The sequence below is a fragment of the Pongo abelii genome, chromosome 19, assembly GCF_028885655.2.
Source record: "Pongo abelii isolate AG06213 chromosome 19, NHGRI_mPonAbe1-v2.0_pri, whole genome shotgun sequence".
In the NCBI taxonomy this organism is placed as follows: Eukaryota; Metazoa; Chordata; class Mammalia; order Primates; family Hominidae; genus Pongo; species Pongo abelii.
In genome coordinates, this window is record NC_072004.2 from 16,533,033 (window position 1) to 16,548,059 (window position 15,027).

At 42.8% G+C, this 15,027-nt stretch overlaps 1 pseudogene; it reads left to right on the top strand.

Moving 5' to 3' along the window:
* The window catches only part of LOC129051216 (cytospin-B-like), a 93,653-nt pseudogene extending 80,775 nt beyond the window's left edge, over positions 1–12,878 (top strand).
* The last annotated feature ends 2,149 nt before the right edge of the window (positions 12,879–15,027 follow it).

Sequence of the window (15,027 nt, forward strand, 5' to 3'; positions counted from 1 at the left end):
TAGAAATGAAAATTTGGAATTAAAACCACACTGTCGCCAAACTGATCAGATGCAGGAGAAGAGAGAACTAATGAACTGGAAAATAAATATAGAGAAATTACCCAGAATATAAAAGAGATGTTAAAAAAGAAAATATAATAGAGGGGTTGAATTAGTATGTGTTCACCTTCAAGAAACCAACAGTTGCTTAAACCATTAAAAATGTTAATTTTCTTTTTTAACAAAAGTAGTTTCAGGATTGGTTCACCACTCAGTGTTGTAATCAGGGCCCCAGAGTGTCTCCTCTCCATGCTCACCATCTTTAATCTGTTGGCTTTTGTCCCCATACTTGTTCCTGTGTGGCTGGTTCCTTTAAGCTGCCAAACTTTAGACATCACTTCCACCTGCAGGGCAGGAAGAAGAAGAAGAGATAGGACAAATCCCTCCTATTTTTTCCCTTTAAAGAATAAAAGTAAAAGGCTCCCCGGGTTCCTCTGGCTCATTGGCAGTACTCTGTTACATGGTCCCAGGCTGCAAAGGCATTTGAGGAAGGGAGCATATAACATTTTTCAGCTTCTTTAGTGGGAAGCCTGCAAGGGAGAGAGAGCTTGGGAATGACTGTTGGTCCATCTAATACTGTCTGTCTCAGAGCTTAAGAGACATAGACAAAAAAAAAAAAAATCAGACAATGGCCGTACCCCATGCCCAGAGGGAATTCCAGGTGAAAAGGATAGAAAGAATGGAGTGGTAACAATATTTGAAGATGAGACACCTGAAATTTTTCCAGAATGATGAAAGACAAGAGTTCACAGATTGTTCATTTATCTCAAGCAGGATGAATAAAAGAAAATATTCATCTAGACCCATTATAATGAAACTGCAGAAAGAGCAAAAACAAGATAGGTAATCTATTAAAAATTTCTAGCCAGGCATGGTGGCTCACGCCTGTAATCCCAGTACTGTGGGAGGCTGAGGCAGGAGGATCACTTGAGCCCCAGAGTTGGCGTCCAGTCTGGGCAACATAGCAAGACCTCGTCTCTACAAAACATATAAAAATTAGCCAAGTGTGATGTTGCATGCCTGTGATCCCAGCTAATTGGGATATTGAGGTGGGAGGATTGGTTGAGCCCAGGAGGTCGAGGCTGCAGTGAGCCAAGATCACCCCACTGCACTCCAGCCTGGGTGACAGAGTGAGACTCTGTCAAAAACCAAACGAAAACCCCCCACAACTTTCTGCTAACCAGTAATAAAAAGACAACCTAGCAGGAAATTATCAAAGGCTAGAATAGACAAGTCACAGAAGAGGATCACAAATGTCCAATAGACATTTTTAAAGATGTTCAATCTCATTAGTGATCAGGAAAATCTAAGTTGAAATAACAGTGAGATATAATTTGATAACCCTCAGAGGATATGGGGAATCTAAGAAATGAGAAAGTGAAAGTACAGCTATTGTAGAAAGCTCAACACCATGAACAGTGCTATGCCAGTATATTTCTGAAAGTTTTCTAGAAAAATATAAATATATTTCTTCAAATATTGAATGTAAATGTTTCTCCAAAACTTACTCAAAAAGAAGTAAAACTTTAGTCACACAAGCAAAAAATGTCCCAACAAATCTTTAAGAAACATATCCCTATTGTGTATTTACAAGTCCAGGGAATTTAAAAAAGAGTGAGGAAACTTACACATCTGACCAGGGTGGAGTAGCAGGGATCTCCTTTCAGAAACAACAGAAGTAACCAGTACCAACAGAGAGATCAGTAAGGATAAAGATACAATGAGACCTTGTTGGAAGATTATATTATATGCAGAAGACATTTTTCTTTGGAGTGTTGTAATTAATATTTGCTTTTAATTTTTAATTTTTATTTATTTATTTATTTTAAGATGGTGTTTTGCTTTTTTGCCCAGACTGGAGTGCAATGGTGCGATCTTGGCTCACTGTAACCTCCGCCTTCCAGTTTCAAGCGATTCTCCTGCGTCAGCCTCCCTAGTAGCTGGGTTTTACACTTTCTTAATCTCCCACTTTTTTTTTTTTTTTTTTTTGAGACAGAGTCTCAAAATCCTGAGTAGCTGGGATTTCAGGCACCCACACCACACATGGCTAATTTTTGTATTTTTAGTGGAGATGGGGTTTCACCATGTTGGCCAGGCTGATCTCGAACTCCTGACTTCATGATCCACCCGTCTCAGCCTCCCAAAGTTCTGGGATTACAGGCGTGAGCCACTGTGCCCGGCCTTGCTTTTTAAATTTATTATCTTTGTCTTAATTTTTGTCTAATGCACTATAGAAGTTAGCTGGGAAGAGAATGAGATCATGTTCCTAATTGTCAGAGCCAGGGATTTTATTTGTGTGGATGGTCTGTGAGGAGCTGCTGACACATGTGATAATTCATCTTAAAGTTATTTAGGAGTGTTTGTGAAAATTTTAACCAGCTTATTCCACCAATGAAATAGAAATTTCCTACATTCTTACATTTGTTTTTCAATACCGTGATGTGGATTGAAAAATAATATAGGCCGGGCACAGTAGCTCACACCCATAATCCCAGCATTTTGGGAGGCCGAGGTAGGCAGATCACTTGAGGCCAGGAGTCCTAGACCAGCCTGGCCAACATGGTGAAACCCCGTCTCTACTAAAAATACAAAAATTAGCCGAGCATGGTGGCGCACACCTGTAATCCCAGCTACTTGGGAGGCTGAGGCAGGAGAATCACTTGAACCTGGGAGGCAGAGGTTGCAGTGTGCCAAGATAGCAGCACTGCACTCCAGCCTGGGTGACAGAGCGAGACTCCGTCTCAAAAAAAAAAAAAAAAAAGAAAAAAGAAAAGAGAAATAATATATTGAATTATACATGACACTTTTAAACTACACCCAGTCAGAAGTGACAGCAGTAATAATACATAAATCGTCCATCAAGTTCTGTAATTAGATTATGCAGGGAAAATTTTCTTATATGTATATATTCAAGTAAATAGAAGTTTCTGGGTGTAACATATTAGCAAGGATGAGAGCTTTAATTAATTTATTTTTATAATTTCAACTTTTACTTGAGATTCTGGGAGTACATGTGCAGGTTTGTTACATGGGTATATGGCGTGCTGCTGAGGTTTGGGGTATGATTGATCCTCTTACCCAGGTAGTGAGTATAGCACCCAGTTGTTTTTCAACCCTTGCCTCCCTTCTTCCATTCCTTCTCTTGTAGTCCCCAGTGTCTATTGTCCCCATCTTTATGTCCATGACTACCCAGTGTTTAGCGTCCTCTTATAAGTGAAAACATGCAATATTTGGTTTTCTGTTTCTATGTGGGTTATCTTAGGATTATGGCCTCCAGCTGCATCCATGTTGCTGCAAAGGACATGAGTTCATTCTTTTTTATGGCTGTGTAGTATTTCATGGTGTTTATATGTACCACATTTTCTTTTTTTCTTTCTTTTTTTTTTTTTTGAGACAGAGTCTCTCTCTGTCACCAGGGTGTGGTGCAGTGGCGTGATTCTAGCTCATTGCAACCTCTGACTCCCTGGTTCAAGTGATTCTTCTGCCTCAGCCTCCTAAGTAGCTGGGATTACAGGCATGTACCACCATGCCCAGCTAATTTTTGTATTTTTAGTTGAGACGGGCTTTCACCATGTTGGCCAGGATGGTCTCGATCTCTTGACCTCGTGATCCACTTGCCTCGGCCTCCCAAAGTGCTGGGATTACAGGTGTGAGCCACTGTGCCCAGCCAACCACATTTTCTTTATCCGGTCCACCACTGATGGACACCTAGGTTGATTCCGTGTCTTTGCTATTGTGAGTAGTGATGCAGTGAACATACATGTGCATTTCTCTTTTTGGTAGAATGATTTATTTTCTGTTGGATATGTACCCAGTAATGGGATTGCTGGGTTGAATGGTAGTTCTGTTTTAAGTTCTTTGAGAAATCTCCAAATCGCTTTCCACAGTGGCTGTACTAATTTACATTCCCACCAACAGGGTATAAGCATTCCCTTTTCTCCTCAACCTCACCAGCATCTGTTATATTTTGACTTTTTTTTTTTTTATTTTTTTGACACAGGGTCTTGCCCTGTCACCCAGGCTGAAGCACAGTGATATGATGATAGCTCATGCAGCTTTGACCTCCCAGGCTAAAGTGATCCACCCACCTCAGCCTCCCAAGTAGCTAGCACTACAGGCATGTGCCACCATGCCCAGCTAATTAAAAAAATTTTTTTTGTAGTGATGCATTCTCACCATGTTGCCTAGGCTGGTCTTGAACTCCTGGGATCAAGCAATCCTCCCACCTCGGCCCCTTAAAGTACTGAGATTACAGGTGTGAGCCACCATGCCCAGCCTGAGTTTTTATCAGTAGCCATTCTGACTGGTGTGAGAGGATGCAATCTTTAAAAGTCAAGTTCTGCAGCATTCCCCAGATCTTAGAAAGTGTTCCTCTTCGGCCACCATGTAAGGAAAGCATCTTAGGCAGCCCAATTGCAAGTGTGAGCAATTCCCCACAGAAAGAATTTGGTGAGGGAGGATATGTGACATTGCTGTTGTAAAAACAGTCAGAACGTGTGTCCCCAGGACTGCCATGTCTCTACTGGGCCGTTTAGTCCATGAGGGTTGTTGCTCACTGAGTGCCAGCATGCCCACCAGGACAGCAGCTGCACACACAGACTGGGTGCTGCAGGCTACCTCTAGGGAGATCACCGCAAAGCGATTCCTGAGGCATGACCACACCTACTCTGCAGTCTGAACTTGATGAGCTATACTGAAATAGCTATTTTGAGGCTGGGCACAGTGGCTCAACCTGTAATCCCAGCACTTTGAGAGGCTGAGGTGGGCAGATCACCTTAGGTCAGGAGTTCGAGACCAGCCTGACCAACATGGAGAAGCCCTGTCTCTACTAAAAATACAAAATTAGCCGAGTGTGGTGGTGCATGCCTGTAATCCCAGCTACTCAGGAGGCTGAGGCAGGAGAGTCCTTGAACCCAGGAGGTGGAGGTTGTGGTGAGCCAAGATCACGCCATTGCACTGCAGCCTGGGCAACAAGAGCCAAACCTCGATCTCAAAAAAAAAAAAAAAAAAAAAAAGCTAATTTGAGCTGATTACATGAAAAGCACTTTTTTTCATATTTACTATGTCTATTTACCCATTCTAGGCATTTTCCATGCATAGATTTATTGAACCCTCACGGAGGTTCTGCAAAATGAATACGCTGTATGGGGGGAAACTGAGGCACACAGCTCATAGGCAGCATAGGCAAGAGTCAAGTCCAGGCAGGCAGCTCCAGAGCCCATGCCCTCAACCACAGTGACAGTTGTGTCCACCCTCTGGCTCCTAAAACACAATTTATTCATGATATAATCGAGCACATGCCCTATTATATAGTAATTTATCTGATCATACGGCAAATCTCCTCCCACCACCTCCGCAAGACCACGAGCTCCCGAGAGCAAGAAGTTTTATCTTGTTTGTTTTTTATTGTGGTAAAATACACATAGGAGTCACCGTCTTAATTTTTAGTTTACAGTTCAGTGGTATTGAGTCCATTCATGTTGTGGGTGCAGCTGTCACCACCTTCCTCTCCAGCACTCTTCATCTTCTCAAACCGGCACTCTGTACCCATTAAACATTAACTCCCCATTCTCCCTCCCCTCAGCCCCTGGCAACCACCATTCCACTTTCTGTCTCTGTGAATCTGACTACTCTAGTACCTCATTGGAGTGGAATCATACGGGATTTGTCTTTTTATGACTGGGTTATTTCACTCAGCATAATGTTTTCAAAGTTCATCCAGGTTTAGCATGTACCAGGATTCCCTTCCTTTTTTTTTTTTTTTTTTTTTTTTTTTTTTGAGACAATCTCACTCTGTCATTCCAGGCTGGAGTGCAGTGGCGCGATCTTGGCTAACTGCAACCTCCGCCTTCCAGGTTCAAGCGATTCTCCTGCCTCAGCCTTCTGGGATTACAGGCCTGCGCCATCATACCTGGCTAATTTTTGTATTTTTACAAATTTTATCCATGTTGGCCAGGCTGGCCTCAAACTCCTGACCTCAGGTAATCCACCTGCCTCAGCCTCCCAAAGTGCTGGGATTACAGGCGTGAGCCACTGCGCTGGGTTGCTTCCTTTTTAAGGCTGAATAATATCCCATTGTATGGATAAACCACATTTTGCTCATCCATTTATCATCAGCCGATATTTTCCAAACCAAGTTCATTTTCATCCTGGCTGGAGCCTTTTTCTCTTCTGTCTTCTTTGTTCTGTCTTCAGCATCCCACAAATTGGATACTTACTCCATGCTAACCATCCCATGGCTGTCCACACCAAACCACATGGGAGGATGATTTCCCTATATCAGAGCTGACATACCATTACAAAGGCTACTCGGCTTCTGGATCTACAGTTCCTCAGTAGCCTTGAAGTTCAGAATCAGCTTCAGATGCACAGTAGAAGCATTCTCCTTGTCAGATGAACGGTGCAGAAGATTCCGGAGGGCTCACTGGCAACCTGTCATGGCAGGTTGTGATGGGAAGGGGCCCACGGGGGCTTCTGGGATGCAGATAGTGTGCTACTTTGTGATCTGGGAGGTGATTATATATAATATTTGCTTTATAATAACTCATTAAATTATGAATTTATATTTTATATATTTTTCAAATGTACCTTATGTTTCACAATGAGTAGTTATTAAAAGATTGGAAGTAATTATAAACATCTAGATGGATTCTGCAGTTTGCTTCATAACTGTCTTTAAATTTTTGCTCCACTTGAAAATTTTTAAAAAGTAAATTAGGGCTTTCTGGACTGTCTATTTTGGGTCTGGCTTTTGCAAGAAAGATGGCATCAAGCCCTCAACGTTGCTCAAATAAAAGGCCTAGGTTCAAATCATTAGATGGGCAAATGAGTATGTATAGTTGTATATTTCAAGTTAAAAGGAAAAATATAAGATTGAAATGAAAAATATATATTATTTTCTGTGGTTACCCACTTTAGGCTGTATTTTTGTCTAGATACAGCGGGAACTTTGCTAAATTCACCTTTTATGTAAATTGGAAATTTTACTTAGAAAGACCTACTTTAGCACAGTGTAGGGGGAAGAAAGCACTTTCGAGGCTGAATGCTACCCGGAGACCCTCCCCATGCACCTATGCTTCAGAATTGCCTCCAGCACTCACTGTCAAGCCTCCCAGCCTGTCGCCACCCTAGCATCTCACTTGCTATCTCCCTGTGGGTTTTCAATTTCTTGTCTGGAAAATTATTGGGTGAATTAATATCCTTTGGAAGAATTTGTGTCCACATTACAAAAGTTATTCCATAAATGATTTGATTTTTTGGTGGTGGTTTTAGTTGCGAAAAGTAAGAGTTCAAAAGTAAGAGAGTTCCTGTTGCCCCCATCTCCGCATCAGCATTTGGTATTATCATTTTTTAGATTTTAGCTGCTCTAATATGTGTAGCATAGTATCTCGTGGCTTTAATTGGTATTTCCCTACTTCAAATTATGTAGAATCTCTTTTCACAGGTTTATTTCCCAGCCCATCTTCTTTGGTCAAGTCACTATTCAGAACTTTTACTCATTTTTTGATCTGATTATTTTCCTGTTGAATTTTAAGAAATTTTTTTTGTGTGTGTTCTGGATACAAGTCATTTATCATATATATAATTTTTAGATATTTTCTTCTAGTCTGTGGCTGGTCTTTTCATTCTCTCAGCAGAATCTCTCTTAGCACAAAGTTTTAACTTTTAAAAAATTATTTATTATTTAAGTTAAAAATAGAGACAGGGTCTTGCTATGTGGCCTAGACTGGTCTTGAACTCTTGGGGTCAAGTGATCCTCCCACCTCGGCCTCCCAAAGTGCGGGTATTACAGGCATGAGCCTCTGCACCCAGCCAATTTTTTTCTTTCTTGATGATATTTTACTGTTGTCTGTAAAAACTCATCACCAAAGCCAAGATCACACAGATTTTCACCTATATTTTTTCCTAGAACTTTTGTACTTTTGCTTTTTTTTTTTTTTTTTTTTTTTGAGACGGAGTCTCTCTCTGTTGCCCAGGCTGGAGTGCAGTGGTGCGATCTCAGCTCACTGCAAGCTCCGCTTCCTGGGTTCATGCCATTCTCCTGCCTCAGCCTCCCGAGTAGCTGGGACTACAGGCACCCGCCACCACGCCAGCTAATTTTTGTATTTTTAGTAGAGATGGGGTTTCACCTTGTTAGCCAGGATCTTCTGACGTCGTGATCTGCCCGCCTCAGCCTTCCAAAGTGCTGGGATTACAGGCGTGAGCCACTGCACCCGGCCTGTACTTTTGCTTTTTACATTGAGGTCTATCATCCATTTTGAAATAATTTATTTTTGTGTAAACAATAAAGTATAGGTTTTGGGTTTTTTTTTGTTGTTGTTGCATATGGGCATACAGTTATTTCAACACAATTTGTTAGAGCGTCCTTTAGCTATTGACTTTCTGTACACCTTTGTCAAAAATTAGTTGACTATATTTGTGTGGTTTTATTTCTGAGCTCTCTTTTGTTCTATTGATTTATAATCTGTTCCTTACCAATACTACAGTCTTGATTAATATAGCATTATTAAAAATCTTGAAATCTAGTCTTCTTTGTTCTTTTCAGAATGTTTTAGCTATTCTAGTACCTTTGCCTTTTTAATTTTAGACTCAGTTTGTCATTATCTACCAAAAAAAAGTTTGCTAGAATTTTGATTAGGATTGCATTGTATCTGTAAGTCAAACCGGGAAGAACTGACATCTGAACAGTGTTCAGTCTTCCAGTCCAGGAACACAGAATATATCTTCTTTTATTTAGATATTTGATTTCTTTTATCTGTGTCTTGTAGTTTTCTGCATATAGATCCTGCACATATTTTGTTAGATTTAGACCTTAGTTCTTTTTGTTGTTGTTGGGGGGGTTGTGATTGTAAATGGCTTTTTTTTTTTCTTGTCACAAAATCCAGTTGTTCATTTCTGGTTATAGGGTAGCAATTGACTTGTTGTTGTGTTGTTTTGTTCTTTTGAAACGGAGTCTCGCTCTGTCACCAGGCTGGAGTGCAGTGGCGCAATCCTGGCTCACTGCAACCTCCACCTCCCGTGTTCAAGTGATTCTCCTGCCTCAGCCTCCAAGTAGCTAGGACTATAGATGCATGCTACCACACCCAGCTTTTTTTTGTATTTTTAGTAGAGACGTGGTTTTGCCGTGTTAGCTAGGATAGTCTCGATCTCCTGACCTCATGATCTGCCCACCTCAGCCTCCAAAGTGCTGGGATTACAGGCATGAGCTACTGCACCCAGCAGATTTTTTTTTTTTTTAAGAGGGAGTCTTGATCTATTGCCCAGGTTGGAGTGCAGTGGTGTGATCTCAGCTCACCACAACCTCCACCTCCTGGGTTCAAGCGATTCTCCTGCCTCCGCCTCCTGAGTAGCTGGGACTATAGGGATGTGCCCCCATGCCCAGCTAATTTTTGTATTTTTATTACAGACGGGGTTTCACTATGTTGGCCAGGCTGGCCGCGAACTCCTAACCTCGTGATCTGCCCACCTCAGCCTCCCAAAGTGCTAGGATTACAGGCGTGAGCCACTGTGCCCGGCCACAATTGAATTTTATATACTGACTTTGTATTCTAAGACTTTGCTAAACCTTCATGTAAACCCTTTGGGGTTTTCTACATAGACAATCATGTCATCTGCAAATAAAGGCAGTTTTATTTCTACCTTTCCAGTTTGTATGCCATTTATTTCTTTTTCATGCCTTTTTGCACTAGCTAGAACTTCCAGTACAGTGTTAAATAGGACAGATAAGAAAAGACATCCTGGCCTTGTTCCTGATTTTATGAGGGAAGTGTTCAAGTCTTTCATTATTAAGTATGATGTTAGTTGTTGTTTTCTGCACATATCCTTTATTAGGCAAAAGAAGTTCTATTCCTAGTTTGCTGAGAGTTAGCACAAATAACTGTCATGGTTGTTGAATTTTATGTAATGCTTTTTCTTCATCTGTTGATATGATCATATGGTTTTTCTCATTTAATTGATTAATATAATGAATTACATTGATTTACAAATGTTGAACCACCCTTGCATTCCTGGGATGAACCCCACTTGATCATGATATATTATACTTTTATAGATTAATGGATTTAATTTGCTATATTTGTTAAGGGTTTTTGTGTCTGTATTCATGTGAGAAATTGGCCTGTAGTTTTCTTGTAATGTCTCTGTCTAGTTTCGGTATTAGGGTAATGCTGGCATCATAGAATGAGTTGGAAAGTATTCCATCCTCTTCCATTTTTTGAAGAGATTTTGTAGAATTGGTGTAATTTCTTCCTTAAGTATTAGATAGAATTAACAAGTGCAATCATATGGGTCTGGTGGTTTTTTGGAAGGTTTTAATTACTATTTCAAACAAATGTCATGCATTATAAGATTATTCCTAATACAGCATACTCTCTTCTGACATGTGCAAAGTAATTCTTCACAAATTCTCAAATGTGATGTTAACAGTGTATCAAATATTTTTAGTTCAAGTATTATGAAGTTCAAGCATGTAAGATAGTCTGTGTAAAACTGTGAATATTGATTGGACTTCTGAGTTCTCTCTGAGTTTAAAGACACCCTTCTCATCATACAGAGGAAAGCTTGCCATCTCTCTTGGGTTTGTAGGCATCCCTTCTTTGCCCAGAGCTCATCTATCCCCCAGATAGCATGCCCAATTCTTCATCACTTGCTTTCTGTAAGTCATGTTATCAAACCTTCATGGTAAGGATTTTAGCTTGCCAGGCTTCAGTCTGTGTGTAGTCATGGCTAGAGCAGTGTAGGTAGAAGGAGACTTTCTATCCTTGTATACTGTGAAAGTGTTTTTTTTTTTTTTAATTGCTCTAGGTGTACCTGTGTGGAATGTTTCACTCCTTTTGCACACCTTTCCCATGACTAATGATATGCTGATAATTTTTTAGCATCACCTGGAAGCAGAATAGATGAAGTCTGTTCAGATGTTGAATCGGGGGACCAGTGTGCTGAGTTCAGCCTTACTTTTCCATGGCATCTCTGCTTCTGGCTTTACATCAGGATCCTTTCCTACTATTCTCTTGTAACCACACAGGAATCCAAATTCAATCCCAAAGTTCATTATTAAATATGTCCAGTGACGCAAATTTCAGAAAAGCTTGACTGAGTGCCTGACAGGATGCCCTTGCCCCTCCCTTTCTGGGCTGGACCTTATGTGTGCTCAATACAAGCTTACTTGCAAAATGAACAAAAATAAATCAATCAGAAAAAGCCAGCAAATTAACAAAAAATAAAAATAAGCAAAAAAATCACCAAACTAAACAACAACAAAAAACACATTAAATGGTAACACTTAATGCTGGTAAAATAAATGGTTGCATTCGAAATTGGTTCAAGACTTTCATAATCCCACTCTTAGTAATTTATCTTGAGGGACTAGTTTGACAGAAGAAAATACTGCACAAAGATGCTGATCACAAAGTCTGTGGTGGTGACGAGGTGAGCGTACACTGCACGCCGTGTCCCTTGTGGACAGCAGTTTCCCTGGTCAGTGCGCATCCGCTAGAATGGCAGCCCGCACAATGGCACAGCAGCACGGGGACCCAGGTGTGAAATGCTCAGCCCACATAATAGCACGTGCACTGTGCTGGGAGCCTGGGGAATTAGAAATGTGGATTCAAATGTAATTTAGAAACTTGGAAATCATCTTAATCGTTAAATTATGGGTGACTTTTTTTTCTTTTTTTTTGAGACTTGCTCTGTCCACCCAGAGCACCCAGGCTAGTGTGCAGTAACAGAATCACGGCTCACTGCAGCCTCAACCTCCCGGGCTCAACCAGTCCTCCCACCTCAGCCTCATAAGTAGCTGGAACTACAGGTGTGTGCCACCATGCCTGAGTTTTCTTTTTAAAACTTTTTAAAATGCTGTCATACGGTTAAAAGGTGAAAGTGGCAGGCGGTCATGTCTTCCATTTTTGGAAAGGGGTAGTATCTCCTGAGTAAGTGGGAGAAAAAGTCTTTTCTTTTAACTTATCACATTCAGCTCCACCTGTGCTGGCCTTCACATTCCATCTATGTAGGTGGAGGGTTTCCAGGCAGCGTAAGACCTAACCTGGATTGAAGTCCCTGAGGGGAAGGGTCTGTGATGTCCTGCCTTGTGCTCTGTCCCCCATCCGTTTTCCCTGCAGGAGCTCACAGCAAGGTGCTGAACACCGACTGGCCTGACTGGCAGAGCAGATGCAGTATGTGGCCCAAATCTACAAGTACTTTCGGATGTAACCCCTGAGGGCCTGGAGCAGCCACCACTGCCACCCACTGCAATTTGTCCTGGAAGCACCTGATTACTGTCCACTGACCCTGCTCTGCCCACCACCCAGCTAGATGGACTTCAAAGGCAGGCTCAATCCTAGTGGACCAACACCCAAATAAGAAACACAGTGTACCTGTTTCAAGTGCAAACACAGCTGGAGTGTAAATTGGGGACGCTTTGCTCTTCCGTGGGACACTTCTAAAGGGGGCAGCCTCCCTCCTTCCGGACCAAGACCCCACCCCCAGGCTTGTTTTGCTAATTACATTGGGTGAACGAACACATCATCTGCACAGAGATTCAAACAAACAGCCTCTCCAAATTAGTATCTTTTTTTGCTAAAAAAATACCCTGCCTTTGGCCTTTATAAAAACTTTGCCCTTGGCTGAGTGTGGTAGTGCTCACACCTATAGTCTCAGCACTTTAGGAAGCCAAGGCAGGAGGGCTGCTTGTGTCCAGGAGTTGGAGGCACGGTGAACTATGATCGAGCCACTGCACTCCAGCCTGGGTGACAGCAACAGAGCGAGACTACGTCTCTAAAAAAACAGCAATAACAACAAAACTTTGCTCTTGGGAACCTTGTGCTTTCTCTTATCCAAAAAACACACACAGAAACAAACATTTGCTTCAGGGCAACCTGGAAACACATGGGCCCTGCCTTTCAGGAAATATGAGAATTCTAGGTAACAATGTTAACACCTAGAACTTGATTACATTTTTAGCTCTCATAGTCCTTTATTTGACTCATTGTAGCGAAAGGAAAGCCTGTGATAATGCAAGGGAGCCCCTGGCTGCTTTGCTGGAGTCCCTGGGAGACGCCCCACACCTCTGCCACCATAGTCTGTGTGCTCCGGAGCAGCCGGCCTCTTTCATGCTAAGGAACCCATGGTCCTCGTTGCCCACGCCTTTGACTTCCGGTTCTTTAACACTCCCATTCACACCCACACAGGCTTGTCCCCCACAGAACTTGACAGGAGGTCATGTTTGTGGGGATGGCCTGTGTCTGCTTTGCAGGGTTGAGCAGGCTGAGGGTGTGTGCCTCTGGGGACCCTGGGCTGACAGCAAATCCCAACAGTATTTCGGCTCTGGACTGACTTGGCCTTCAGTGCTTTCCCAGGCCTCTTACATCAGCATGGGAAAAAGAAGCCCTTAGGGATGGGCAGTGAAGGCCTGTTGTTAATTAACAAAAAGGAATGCAGCTGCCCCTGGCATCCTACTGGTTACCCCCAGTGGCAGCAGAGCCCTCCCCAGAGCCACTCCAGTCCCTCAGAAGTGCTGGATCCAGCCCAGGTGCCCATCTGGTGGCTCTGTGGCATTCTTCTGGGCAGATCTGTGTGCACTACACAGCGAGTGAGGGCGTGGCTCATACAGGTGGTTGAGGGAAATGGGTAATGCCCATCCCTTGCTGTTTTAAGTGTAAAACAGCCTGTTAGTGCTCCTCTGACAAAGGATCATCCTTCCAGTGAGTCACTGAGAATGACAGTGACTGCCATTACTACTCAAAGTACATCTCTGATTGCTGATCTCAGCCCCTTCAGAACCAGGTTCTAGAGTAAGCTTGTCCAACCCATGGCTTGCAGGCCACATGCAGCCCAGGGTGGCTTTGAATGTGGCCCAACACAAATACGTAAACTTTTTTTTTTTTTTTTTTGAGACTGAGTTTCACTGTTTCACCCAGGCTGGAGTGCAGTGGCGTGATCTCGGCTCACTGCAACCTCTGTCTCCTCAGTTCAAGTGATTCTCCTGCCTCAGCCTCCCGAGTAGCTGGAATTACAGGCGTGTGCCACCACGCCTGGCTATTTTTTTGTATTTTTAGTAGAAACAGGGTTTCACCATGTTAGCCAGGCTCATCTCAAACTGCTGACCTTAGGTGATTCACCCGCCTCGGCCTCCCAAAGTGCTGGGATTACAGGCATGAGCCACCATGCCCGGCCTACAAATATGTAATCTTTTTGTGAGATTATTTTGCGATTTCCTTTAGCTCATCAGCTATCATTAGTGTTAGTGTATTTTATGTGTGGCCCAAGACAGTTCTTCCAGTGTGGACCAGGGAAGCCAAAAGATTGGACACCCCAGGGGCTGCAGGTTCAGCCCCTCCCCATACCTGGAAAGGGCAGGAGCTCGGTCCCCTCCTTCAAGCCAGACCTTTGCAGAGGTGGCATCTGGGCTCTGCAGGTCAGTGGATCCCTGAGTCTCAAGCCACCACTAACCTGGGGACAAGAGACTCTGCCCCGGCTCTGTTAGTGGATCCCAGCTGCAGCTCTGTATCAGAATCTTCAGGGCACCGTTTTGAAAACTGATTGCCCCATTTGGTTGACTGAGAATGTCTGGAATGGGACCAGAGATGCAGTCTACATGTTTTGAAAGTTCTCTAGGCAACTCCAATGCACAGCTGCATGGAGAACCACTAAGTGGGGCAGGGATCTCCCTGGTGGCCCCAGGGCAGGCAGCCTGTGGGAGCTCCTGAGCAACTGCTTGGCGATGGTCATTATATCACCCGCGCCTTTGTTTTTAAGTGAAACTTGAGGCACCATGAGAACCAATTCAACCCGAGAGTTATTATTTATGCTGCTTCACGCAACTGTCTTTTGTTGACATAACCAAGCATTTTTCTTTCTCCTTGTGCTTCTACTTTGCCTGCTATTAAAGTGGGGGAAAGTAATATCCCAAGTAGTTGAGTTGTTGGTTGTTGGGTTTAAGCTGAAATTACTCCAGGGGTTTATGTGGGGAGGCAGTTGTGGTCTTGGGATACC